Consider the following 13,866-nt stretch of genomic DNA (forward strand, 5'->3'; position numbering starts at 1 on the left):
TGGTCGGAATGAATGTGTTATTAGTGAACAGGAAAGCTGAGACAAGCTTTTGGACATCATTTGGGAAAACAAGTCAGAGACAGGGAGAGAATCTCCACCCAGTTTCTAGCTTTTCCTCTCTGGAAGCATATATACCAGACATGTGACCACTCTGTTCTTCCATGGGTGGATGTGAGAAGGGCTGGCTAGCAATGCTTTCTTTATTCAAGGATGCGGTGGCAGATGGAACTAAGTTTTTATATTTGCTGATACCTAGGGGGGGAAACCTATCTTTTCAGAGTGTTACAATCGGAATTATTTACAGCCAAAGAATTTCCCCAATGCCTACTTTCAACCAAGCACGCTGCCTGCTTAGGGCCTTACAGGAACTTAAGATGGCTTTAATGTGGAACTTCCATGTACATTCAGCAAACTTTCCCCAAGCACAGGGGAATACAGAACCAAACCAGACACGGTCTACAGCCCCCAGGATCTTAGAGTCAGTCAACAAACACTTATGAGACCAACTCTGATGAGAGCCTATATCATAGCGCTAATCCCAAAGAAATTCTGTGTGGGTCATCCTGAAAAGCCAAAGAGATGGCCCCAGAAATTAGGTTAGTTCAGTGCAAGGTGCTATTTTAAACAAAGAGCAATTAAAATGTCCCGGTTCCTTGAAGAATTGCTTTCCAGAAGCAATACTGCCAGGCTCTCGCACCTCCTGGCACTCAGTGATAAAATGGCTTGGAGTTGACATGTACCATTACTAAGCCATTCCTTTCGTATTTATTTTCCTCATTACCATGGTTAAGAAATTGATCGGGAAAGGCTTCTGTGACTGGGGTAATGACTGTCTGAATCCTTTACACCAGTGGCAAGGAGCTATCCCATCTGACAGTCCTATTTGTTTTCATTTCTCTTTTAACCAACCCAAACAGGAGTTGGGTTGCAATTTTTGAAAGTGCCTTCAAACTTCTGTGAGCCTCATTAATAACCGGACTGATCTGCACATTTGAGTTGGTACCTGCTGTTCCCATGGGGCAGAAGGCGCAGCTCTCACAACACCTGATTATACTGGCTAACGAGGCCCATTAATCAGTCCTTGTAGCTTTGGGGAATCCACTGAAGGGTCTGTTGGCCTTTGGAGCAGACTGACAGTCACCGTCATATTTTATGCGTCAAATTGCTAATGAAGTTAGGTGTGGTTAGGTCTTCACTCATGTTTCACTAACAGTATGCTCGGGTTTTTATGCCCCTCCTCTGATGTGTTGAGTAGGACAATGGCTATTGGGGACAAATAGCCTGAACACGTGCTTTAGATCCTTCTAGATGAGCTTAGTTCTTTAGTACGGATGTAATTCTTTAGCACGGATGTTCAGACCAAGTCAGTTAATGCACCTGAGAGCACTCTGCCTGGCAAATGCACACAGTGACCAGTAAACAGAAGTCCCTCACCCAGCAGGACCTGTGATATTCCAGCCACCATCTCTCCAGCCACACAGAGCCCAGCTCACCAGGTTGGCTGCTCAGAGTTGTCTCCCAGTCTCCTCGTGGGAGCCTTATCCCTTGTCATCATGGGATGAGGGAAGTCCCTTTGCTTGAGTAGATAGAATTAAGTGGATGGGGACAACGTGACCTGTGAGGCCCTTTTTGCAGACAGGCAGAGGATGAGCTAAGGTGCAGAGAGAAGCAACACCTCTTAGGAACATTTTGTGGGATTTAGGATCTTTATAAATGAGAATCTCTCTGGAACTTTTTGTTTTTTAATACTCATGCTGACCCTGTACAGGAAACGTTGTGATTAAAATTACCCAGGCAATAAACAATCGTGCCAAATTTTCTGACTCCTAGTCCAGCGCTCTTTCCTTTAAACCAGCTTCTTCTCACTTAGAGCTTAGGCTAACGTCAGAGAAATCTCAAGATAGGACGGTTTCAGGAGGCATCGATAACTGCAGTGTCAGGTGTTCTCCAAAACAGGAGTCACCTTCAGCAACAATGGCCAAGCTTACGGAGCCCTCACTGTGTGCCAAGCGCCTCACCACGGCCTATCTCATCACATCTCTACTATCCCGAGTTGGTACCAGCGTTATCCTCATTTGACCTGTGAGGAAACCGAGTCTTAGTAAGGTCAAGTGGGTTGGACAAGCAAGTTTCCTTGCCTTACACAAATTTTTCCACAGAGCGGAAAAAGAGGGAAGCCTCCTTGGATTGTTTTATAAGAACTTGAAATCAAAACTGGACAAGAAAATAAATCGTAGTCTAATTTTATTTATAAACACAAATGCAAAAATTGCTAAATAAAATATAAGGAAATTAAATTTGGCTCTATATCTCTCTCTGAGAGAGAGAGAGAATTAAAATATGAGGGCCAACTGGGATGTATTCTGCAAGTACAAGGATGGTTCGACAATAGAATATCTGTAAATATAATCTACTACATTAACAGATTAAAGGACAATTATCGCACAGGATTATCTCAGTTGTAGTGGGCTGCATGGTAGCCCCGAAAGATATGTCCTTGTCCTAATTCCAGAGCCTGTGAATGCCACTTTATTTGCAACAAGTGTCTTTGCATATATAATTAAGGATTCTGAGATGAGGAAGTCATCCTAGGTTATGGGTTGTGGGTGAGGAGGGAGGTCTAAGTGCAATGCTAAGTGTCCTTCTGAGAGACACACAGAGAAGACAGAGCAGAGGAGAAGATGCTATGAAGATGGATTCCATGACCGGAGTAAAACAGCTCCTGGCCAGGGAATGTCAACGATCGCTGGCAGGTACCAGAAGCTAGGGGACAGGAAGGGAGTGAATTCTCCCTGAAAGCCACCAGAAGGAACCAACCCAACTGACACCTTAATTTCAGACTGCTGGCCTCCAGAACTGTGAGGGAATAAATTTCTATCGTTTTGAGTCATCCAGTCTGTGACAATTGGTCACAGCAGCCACAAGAAACCGATCAATGAATGAAGAAAAATCATTCAACACTAGGTCCTAGAAAATAACTTTTAAAAAAAAACTAGGAATATAAGGGAAAGGCAACTTACAGAGAGGGCAAAGATATTTGCAACACATATCCAATGACACATAATCAAAATGTGGAAAAAACTGCAATGAGAAAAAGATGAAAATCCTAATGAAAATAAAGGGTACCTCATATAAACAGACCATTCACAGAAGACAAAACTCAGTCTCACCTGTAATCAAGAAAATGCAAATTAAAATACTAATGAGATTCTACTTCACACATCAAACTGGCTAAAATGAAAACATCAAGTTGGCACATATGTAGAAAAATCAACTCAGCAGTTCCGATTGCTCAAATCTCAGACATTCTAGGGAGGTCCTGCTTGTATGAGTAGGCTTGTCTGGTTCCTGGGAACTGAGCTATTGGACTATTCTATGCTACCAAGTGATAAGGACATTTGCATACACTCACCGCGCTATACCAGCTTGTCTAGATAATTTATGCAAAGACTGTGATTTATGGGAATGGCTACCTTCCTTCTGCAGGTCTGGAGTTTCAGTAACTATGGCAAGTCACAAGGCAATATATGTCTGTATGACCAGCCTCTGTTAAGATCTTCACAGCCTTAGGTTCAAATGAGCTCTCCCTTCATGCATGTTGCTGCAGTTCACGCATGTTGCTGCAGTTAGTTGCTGGAGGAATAAGCATGTCTGTAGGAGAGGACCTCTGGGTATGACCTCACGCCGTCTCAATCCTTCCTTACATTCTTTCACTGTAATAAACCACAGCCACGTATAGAAACTTTCTGAGATCTGTGGATCCCTTTAAGGAATCACCAACTGAGGGGTGGGCTTGGGGATCACTGAAATGGTGAGAATGTGGGGAAATAGGACTTTATACAAAGCCGATGTGCTGATCATTTGGAGAGTGACATGACAAGATTGGGGAAGGTTCAAGATACCCATAAGCTCAGTCCCAGTGGTTCCATATCTGCTTCTAGAAAAACCTCTCCCTCAAAGTCATGTACAAAAATGTTCGCTGCCGCATTGTTTCCAAAAGTGAAAAGCTGGACAATTTCAAAAACCCTTGACAGGAGAATGGAAAACCTGTCATATATGTGTATAATAGAGAATGGCAGAGCATTTCAAGTAATGAGTGAGAGCTACATTGACGTGGATGAGCCTCAACAAAATGTTATATAAAAAAGAACATTGAAAAATTATATGCACCGTATGATACCATTTATGCAAAGTTCAAAAAAATGTAAGATTCATTTTTTTAAAGCATAAGAATAACACTCACCAACTTAATGACAAGTTATTCTCTCGAGAACAGGAGAGAAATAAAATGGAGGCAGGGAAGACAGGCGGTTTACATAGATCTCCAATGTTTTATTTCTGACAACAAAATTATTCACAGCAAATATGGCAAAATGTTAAGATTTGTTAAAGCTGGATGGTGAATTTACTATGTTATGCTGTACTTTTGAAGCATACCACTTTTTTTTTTTTTTTTTAATGAAAGGTCAAGTAATTTGCTTAAGATCACAAGTTACATCAAACTGAAATTTGAGCTCCAGGTCCCAAGCCTGGCTGCTAACTTCACTGTGTGCCCTTTCATTTCAATGGTCTGTTAATTAAAACCCAGGTAAACGAACCTAATCCCATCTATAGTATTCTCACGCAGAACTCTGAATTAAATTTAAACAAAATGCTCATTTCACTACAAAACTTCGGTTGCTACTTACGACATTTAATTATATGCTGAGTTCTCGCAAGCTCTTACTATAACAGTCCCACACTAATAACAAGGAACTTATAGTAGGAATTCAGGAGGCAATAAAAACTCTGGAGAAGGAATGGCTATTAAGTCTCTTGAGCTATGAGGTACCTTATTCATTGCAAATGCTGAAGAAAATAAAATTAAAATCAATATGAAGGTCTTAAGACACACAACTTAAGCAGCTGAACATAAATTAGGAGCAGTTCTTCATGAAAGGATTAGCATGTGCTGATGGATTCATTTCTTCTTTTAGGAAACATAGATAGATGGTTTTCACTTTGTCATTGAAACATCGTAAGACTGAAACCAATATATTTTGTATTTAAAGACAAAAAGCCAGAGAAGGATAAAGATCAAACATTTGAATTCTCAAAAAGAAATAAGCAGGAAATGTAAAGCATATATGCTGATGCTGTTTTGTAATTTTAGCTAAAAAGGGCATGGGCAGTTGACAATTTTTATTTAACATAGAGCTTTCCTTAATTAGAACTTGCCAGAAATGATAAGAAATCATTTTTATGGTTTTTTTGGTCAACATACTTTCAATTCAATTTCATAAACGTTTCACAAGGAACCACTTATAAGAGGAGCATTGTTCTGGGATCTATACAGGTGAGAAATCCCTCTGGTATGATACTAATAAAACCAGCACTATGCCCTGTTTCCCCGCAAATAAATCCCAGCCGGACAATCAGCTCTAATGCGTCTTTTGGAGCAAAGATTAATGTAAGACCCAGTCTTATATTATACTATACTACATTACATTATATTATATTATATTAATTACATTATATTATAGACCCGGTCTTATATTATAGTAAAATACGACCAGGTCTTATATTAATTTTTGCTCCTAAAGACGCGTTAGAGCTGATTGTCCGACTAGGTCTTATTTTTGGGAAAACACAGTAGTTACTCTACTGGGTACCCTTCTTTTTGCCATCAATTCTGCTAGATTTGCATAATGAGGAGGAAAATGAAATATATGTGTGTGGAGGCAGAGACTGAAGAACGTAAAGAATGGTTAAGGAAATTGCTAAGACTACAGAGCAAAAATAAAGAGAAGTGATCAGAGAAGGGAATTTTAAAATTTGAGATATTGAAGGCACAGATATCCTCAATGGTTGTAAGGTTGCTAGAGGGTGTGAATTTTCTGTTGCTGCTGTAACAAACTTAGTAGCTTGAAATAGCACAAACATATTGTCTTACAGTTGGGTAGATCAGAAATCCAACATGTGTCTTCCTGGGCTAAAATCAAGGTGTCAGCAGGGCTGGTTCCTTCTGGAGGCCTTTTCTTTTAATGTAGGTGACTAGCAATAGACCAAACCTGTCTTCTAGAAATATCACCCATCACCCCCACATTGGATAAGCAGGGGGTTGACGGTTGTTTGGCAGGACAAGACTTGGTCCAGAGACACAAGTTAGAGTGCTGTCACTACAGTGCAGAGGTGAGCCCAGAAGTGGGCTGAAGCAGCGGATGGAGATGGAAAAGGAGGGCACCTTCAGAATGGAATTTCAGGAGGCAGAGGAAAGCAGAGCTGATTAAGAAGAAGGAAGACTAAAAAAGAAAAAGAAAGAAGAAGAAGAAGGAAGAGACTCAATGGTATTGTAACAGCTATATAAGATGTCAGAGGAGTAGTAGCTGGGGGAAGCGGGGTTATCACTTTGTGAGGGGTGCAAATGTCAAACTATTATGTTGCTTTGTACACCTGAAATTAAAAAAAGGAAGGGGGAGATAAACTTAAGGGGTCTCAGGAGGTGATTGTGGCTGGGACCTGGGAGCCTGGCTGGCTCCAGCAGTGACATCCTTCTGATGAGGAAGGAATTAAATCTAAACTGATTTTTGATGACTTTCCGTCTTTTCCAGGGATGTTCTAGTAAATGTTTAACTGCTGGCTCTGGTTAGCGGGAGGGCCTGATCTGTAAAGTTTACCCATTTCCATGCAGTAAATACTCCTACCACAGCCAATTTCAAACTACAAACAAAAAGTCGCTGGAAGCAGAGCTGGGAAACTAGCCAGCAGCAGCCCGCTCCGGACTTTTTATCAAAACCATGGCTTTGTATTCTTCACCATGAAGGTCTCTGAAAACTGCCGTGTCCCAGTCAATGGTGAAGCAGATCTCTAGATCAACGCTTCTCCAGCTGCGCTGTGAGGGGCTCTGTTGTTTAGTTCTCTTCCTGTTTCTTTTTCTCCTGGCTTCCTCAGCACCTGAGCAACCACAACACAAAGAAGAGACGAAAACACACTTGGGTTGCAAATGCTTGGCCAAATATTGACAAGAGCAGCTATTCCATGTCACGGTGAATAGAGAATACAGCAGATTAAATGGAAGGCAGTGTAGTACAGAGGCTAAGGACAATGGACTCAGAAGTCAGACCACCTGGCTTCAATGCAGTTCCTCTCCTTACCAGCACTGTGACCTGGGCCTAGTGGTGGAACCACTCTGACCGTAATCTGAAAAGTGAAAATGTAACTGGCTGTACCTTCTTTCTAGAGTTATCGAGTGGATGGGTGAAATAAGGTAAGAAAGTGTTTGATGAATAATAAGCACTCAATAATGCGCCTGATATAACGATAATGAAAACTCCATCTCACTCATCTAAACTATATGCTGCTAGGGAAGTTAACACCAGAGGAGGAGAATGGCTTTCATTCCTTTCTGGACTTTGATGAGGAATTGAATGGGGGATGGTCAACATTACGTTGGACACTGAGGCCTGTGGGTCTGAGAGCGTGGGAATGTGTGTCACTCATCCCTGTCTCCAGGGCACAGCATGGGGTCCAGCCCATAGAAGGGGTTCAATACATGTTTTTACTAACTAACGTGCTAAGTGCCTCAGCGTCTGCGAGAATGAATAAGATATTCAGCTGACCTTTGAGTCCCTTACACTAGCACATTTTTCTAATGTTAATGATATTTGTGTCTGCCTCAAAGCAGAGGTTTCCTGACAGTTACCAATAAGACCATCAATATCAAGGGCTACCACAAACGCATTTATCTCCAAAATGCAAAAGCAGATTCTTCTGCAAAAACTTAAATGGCAGCAAAAACTTTTTCTCTCCTTTAATAAAAAAAGAACCAAACCAAATGTCACCCTTGTAAATATTTATGATCCTAAGCAGACAGTTCATATTTAAACATCAATTGTTTAAAGACCATTCGAGTGCTTCTTGACAGAAATCCTCCCTGTACACAATAGTTAGAAAACACACCTTTATAGCGTTTTCCAGGATAAGGTCACAAAGGTAACTAAATGTGATTGTACAGGCCCATCTGGAGCTTCCTTTATTCTGGCCCGTGCATTTGTAAAGGTCACAAGTAAAGGAATTTCTCTGGCAAGGAGAACACCGTGACTGTTATTCATAATTAAGTATGATTTGAGTCAGAGTGTTTTTGCTTCTCCGAGCAATTTCCTGGTAGAACACAAGAAGGAAATGAAAGAAAGGCAGAGGTCAAAGCAACTCTAGTGCTTTATGGAAGTCTCCAGCCAGGCAGGGGCATGGCCGTGTGGTTTGGTGAAGTTTATGATCCTCTGCCAGTAACAACCTGGGCCTTTACACAAGTCACCTGCGCCTCAGTTGCCTCAGTAGTAAGGAAAAACATGTTAGCGAATATATAAGTCATTAAGCATTGTTAATATACTATTAATCACGCATTTAAAAAAGGAAACTATTTCTGAACTTCTGATGTCCCTTCCCACTCTAAAACAATATGGTTCTATTAACTTGAAATGGGAATCCAAGAATCACGGGGAAAATGGACATATCTCTTCTACTGCTCCAGAATAAGGCCCAAATGCTCTGAAATCGTGAGTCGCCAAATATCTCATCACATCACTACTTTGTCCAGAGCAAAAATGACTGGGACTTACTTAAATTTCAGTTTTTGTCCATTTTTCTCTACTCTGCCAGAAAAATCAAGAAAAAAAAAAGAAAATGGAGAGGCCTTAAAAGCAATCCATTAAGTCTGTTTAAGAATTGGCCAGACTGTAGAAATTTGTCAGAGCTCAAAATTCTGCAGTCACTTACCAGGATTTCTTTGGTGTGATCGGCCAATTGGAAGAGCAAGTATTCACGTACAATAATCGATATGGAATTGTCAGAGGATAAGGAGTTCTACATAATGAATTTTCCAGAAAAAAAATGATACATAAAGGGGAAAGCCTTTATTTTTAAGCATGAAGGATAGAACTCTCTAAACTATGTAGCCTACTTCTCTGGCTGCTTATACGAAGAATGATGAACTTAAACCTTGTCGGGGATTCAGGTTTGGCGTTACTGAATCTCCATAATCGCACAAAACCGCGCTAGTTTATAGGAATCACAGGCACTGTCATAACCCTGCCCACCAACTTCCCTGCCCCTTGGCAGGTGAAGCCCATCTCCCACTGACCATGCGGATCTAGCCATGCACTAGCTTTCCCAGTCTGCCTCATGGCTATGGCCTGATCATGTGACCCAAATTTGGCCAATGGGACCTTCTGAGGGATTTTAGGGAAAAGGGGGAGGAGGATTTTGTTGTTTTGTTTTTTGTTTTTGCTTATTTGCTTTGTTTTGTGTCCAAATAAAAAGAGGCGATGAGGACATAATGACTCTCTTCTCTTCTGGACATAGGAGTGAGCATGACATAGTATGACACCCCCAGTGAGGGAATCATAACACCGTGAGGGTGGCAGATATCTGGTTCCTTAGAAGCATCACTCAGCCACTGAATTAAGCCGAGATAGAACCCCACCCCCTGCCCTGGATTTCTGGGTAAGTGAGAACATGTGGGTCCTCTCGTGCAGTCACTACCGTCAAGGGATCCTTTCCTTGCAGCTAAAAGCACTTGACTTATAGGCAAGTTCTCCAGAAAATTCCAAATTGGGTTTCAGAGCCAGACTGTTTGTGCAGCAGGTGACCCAGCGGCCCTTCTGCATGTGTTACTGCACGAGTTAATTTCAAGGTGACCTTTGCTGGACCGAGAAGGATGAAAAGGCTTGTTTGCAGGTATGTGCTTATAGGCCTCTGGGTTGCCTAGGTGACAGACACGAGAAGGAGCAGTAATAATGTGGTTTGGTGTCTAGGTGACAAGGTATATGGCATAAATTGTGGCCATGAAGAGGCGGGGCTCCGGCCAAATCTCAGCTCCATCACATTCCGGAAGTTACAGAGTTCCCTGTACCTCCTCCTGAGACAGGAACAAGGTAGGGCACTCCTCCCTGGGCTGCTGCCAGGACTGAGGCTGGATTTCGTATGGTCACAGCAGAGAATATAAGATGCATCCAGTTTTTGAGGTGTTAACGTGAGGGGTGGGGGTGGGAGGAAAGTGTCTTTGAAATGGTGGAATGCGGTGAGTTTGTATATATACAGTACTCAGAATGGTCCCCAGCTCAGGCCATGAAAGTGTTTGCAGCAAATATTAGAGCCCGAGGAAGGGCCTTCTTCTTCAGCTCTGCTTGAGACCCAGCACAGAGTGGCCCCTCGGGGACCAGTGGTTCGGGCAGTGCTAAGAGGGAGCACCCTGGCATGCAGAATGGCAGTCCCCCAGAGGGCACCACATACACTTCCTGTGAGCGGCCCCAAGGGAAACCAGAAAGACTTGGGCCGAGTGCCTGTGGGAGGGGGACACCGCGGGAGCTAGGCGGGCACAGGAGCAGGAGTTCTGCGTCATAGCTGCTCTTGCAGCTCATTCGTACACACAGGCTGGTGAGCCTCAGACAGTCCGTGTGCAGGAGGCATGTTTGCCTGGGCTGTGGAGGGGCTGGCTCCATTTGCCCCTGTATGAAATGTCCCCACTCACGCTCCATGTCGGAGCTCTGGCCGTGCGTTTGCCCCATTCTTGGATCCTACCCTCACCAATAGGATCGCTGTGCTCACTGCTCCCAGCACCCCTTCCTCTTCTAACTGCCTTTTGTAAGGTGCACAACTATATCAGAAAACCAAGCATCATCAACGCATTTGAAGGCTTTTCTGTGAGTTAAAAGAAATGCAGTCCCTTCTTTCCTCCATTCGGTCACTCAATAGATACTATCAAGCCCCTCCCTACTCATGCTGGATGCTGTCCTGGCCCTGGGGACAGAAAGGGAACAAGAGAGACCGGGCCCCTTGCTCTGGTGGGACTTACATTTAGTAAATTTTCATTTAGTGAAGGAGTTACATTTAGTAAAGGGAACACACACTTGAATGACGGAAACAGCTTTCCACGGAAGCAGAGACAGACAATATCTAGTTAAAGTAAACGGACAAGACAACACAGGCAATGCTAACTGCTGTGCAGAAAAGCAAACAGTGTGAAGGAACAGCGTGGGGAAGCAGGGGCAGGATGAATGTTTCAGATCAGAAGACGGGTGGCCTCCCCTGAGAAGGTGACATGTGCAATGAGACCTGGATGAAAGAAGGAGCCTGACTTGCAAAGGTCATGCAGAGAGTCCCATGCAGAGGCCACAGCAAATGCCAAGACCCGAGACAGGAGGAAGTTTGGGCTGTTTGAGGGGTGGGAAGGAGGCGGCAGTGAACCGAGAAAGAAGCCACATAAGTACTTGCTGTCACTCCAAAATCAGTGGGAAGCGATTACAGGGTTATGTGTGGTGGTTTTCAGTCCCTGAAGGAAACACCGATTTGTATTTTAGGTAGAACACTGTGACCGCAGGGTGAAGAATGGACTGGGGCGGGGGAGGAGGGTGCAGGAGAGGAAGCACAGTGGCTTATTAGGACACCTGCAGTCACCCCAGGCGAGAGAAGACGGTGGTCAGACCGCGGTGGTTACACTGGAGATGCTGAGAAGTTTACAGAGTCCAAATCCATTTTGGAGGGATGAGGTTTGTATGGGTTGTATTTGGTCCAGAAACACATGTCCAAGTGCCACAAGACCTGTGAAATAGGGTCTTTGAAGATGTAATCAAGTTAAGATGAAGTCGTTCTGTATTAGGACAGGCCCTCAATTCAACGACTGGTGTCCTTGTAAGGAAAGTGGGCTGTGAAGACACAAAGACTCACAGGGTAGGGGCTTGGAGTGGTTCAACCCCACAACAGGAATGGATGCTGGAAGAGGCAAGGAAGCTTTCTCCCCTAATATCTTCAGAGGGGTGTGGGCCTGCTGACACTTGAGTTTCACACTCTGACCTCCAGAACTGTGTGAAAGTAAACTCCTATTGTTTTAAATCCCCCATTTCGGGGGAGCCCTGGGAAACTGACACAAGTTTGTAGGAGAGACTAGCAATGTTATGAGAATGGCAGGGAGTTCTGTGGGAACACACAGGTGAATGATGGAAAGCTTTCTATGGAGGAGGTTGTAAATTACACACTCACCTGCCAACAGCCATCAAAGTCTTTGGCGTGCTGGTGGTGCACAGGCAATCGTTGACCTTGGGAACACTGGCTGTGGAACCAAACTGATTGCACGTGGCTGAGTGAGTCACCCACGCACACTCTCTCCCTTTCCCCCTTCATCACCTCATCTGCTCCCTGTCACCTGCAACGCCACCCTAACAAATTTATGCCACTGGGAACAGTTCTGAAATGCACTGGGGACCTACACAGACTTACCTGAGCTTTGAAAAAGAAATGTTCTTTTGAGTCAAAAGCTCATTAGAGGCAGTTCTGGAACAAACCGCAAGTCAACATGTTGAGACAAGCTGAACACTGATGGAGACGTGAAACAGGCCCAGTCTCCTGGCACTTTGCAGGGTAGGAGTTTTGGAGAGCCACCCTAAGGGAACCCCCTCATCAGAGCCCACTTCTCCCTGCCTTGGACTGTGGGGAGCTCAGCCGGTGGTCAGCTCTTTGAGGACGGGGATCCCGTCTGGTTTAAATCTGACTTCAGCCCAGTATGTTCGTTTCTACAGTAAACATTTATGAAGAGCCATCCTTAATAAACAGTTGCTGAATTGAATAAAATATGTTACATTCCCTGGTAGAAATGATGTAATGTAAACAGATGAAAGGAGGAAGAGAGGGAAGGAGGGAGGGAGGAAGAGAGAAAGGGAAGAAAGAAGTGGGGGCGGGATTCAGGGAGGGAGAGAGGAACTTGCTCATTTGTTAAGAAATGAGAAAGGAAAACTAGCAGAAAAGGCTTCCAGGTCTCTATACCTGAAGAAACTGAGACGAAAATTAGACAATGGAGAAACTCACCTTGTAAGACACAGTAGACAGGACTGTGGGATCTCGAAGCCACACCCACTTCTAGGCTATGGTGTTCCACGGAGGCAGGACGGACAGAAAGGCAAGGTGTTCAAGAGACAGACTGGAGTCTGGACAAATTTGGGGGCCAGGCAGCCATGTGCTAATTGTGATTCTTACTGCTCTTCACAATCTTTTCCACTGATCACTCATCCCACTTTAAAATTACGTGATTGTTTTGTGATGAACTGTGTGCTCTCCTCAAGCACAATCCTCACACTTCATGACTATTTGCTCACTGCAGTGAACTCAGCACTGTACTAGGCACATGTAGACAGCCCGTAGGTATTTGTAGAATGAATGAATGAATGAACACATGAATTGTTTTGTTTCAGTTACTTAATCTCCATAAGCCTCAGTTCTCTCATTTCTAAATGAGAGAACTATAGTTGTATTCTCTTCCCAAAGACTGATAATGAGGGTCAAATGGTCAAATGAGACCATTTCAAATGCTTGGTTCACAGCAGGTGTCCCATGGATGGTGAATACAAAGTTGTAACTAATATCGGTATCATTGACATTATTATGGACACAAGAGCTAATTTATCTAAATATTAAAAGAAAAGCTAGAACACAGTGAAAAATGTAAACCACTTGATAAAGAGACATTTGAAGAAAATGATTACCAAATGGGAGGCCTGTCAGATTCAAATGCAGGCATAGAGATGTAAATTGGATGTAGGGGGAGACCTTCCCTCAGGGAAGAAGAGGCAAGGAGTACAACCCAGGTGTCGGAAGGAAGAGGCGACTCTGATAACCTTTCCCTTGGTTACTCCACTTGCTCAGACAGCATCTCTAAAGGGGCAACACAAGAGAATAGCAATGGCTACAGGTTGTCACAGAAATCAACACAGCCTCTCCCTGCCAGCCTCAAGCAAGATCTGTTCCTTAGTACATGAAATAAAAATACCAAAATTCTTGTCTGAATCATCCAGCTTGCCACCTAAGAGTTGTATTCTTGTTACTTGTCAAGTGCATATT

The sequence above is a fragment of the Rhinolophus ferrumequinum genome, chromosome 16 (assembly GCF_004115265.2).
Source record: "Rhinolophus ferrumequinum isolate MPI-CBG mRhiFer1 chromosome 16, mRhiFer1_v1.p, whole genome shotgun sequence".
NCBI lineage: Eukaryota > Metazoa > Chordata > Mammalia > Chiroptera > Rhinolophidae > Rhinolophus > Rhinolophus ferrumequinum.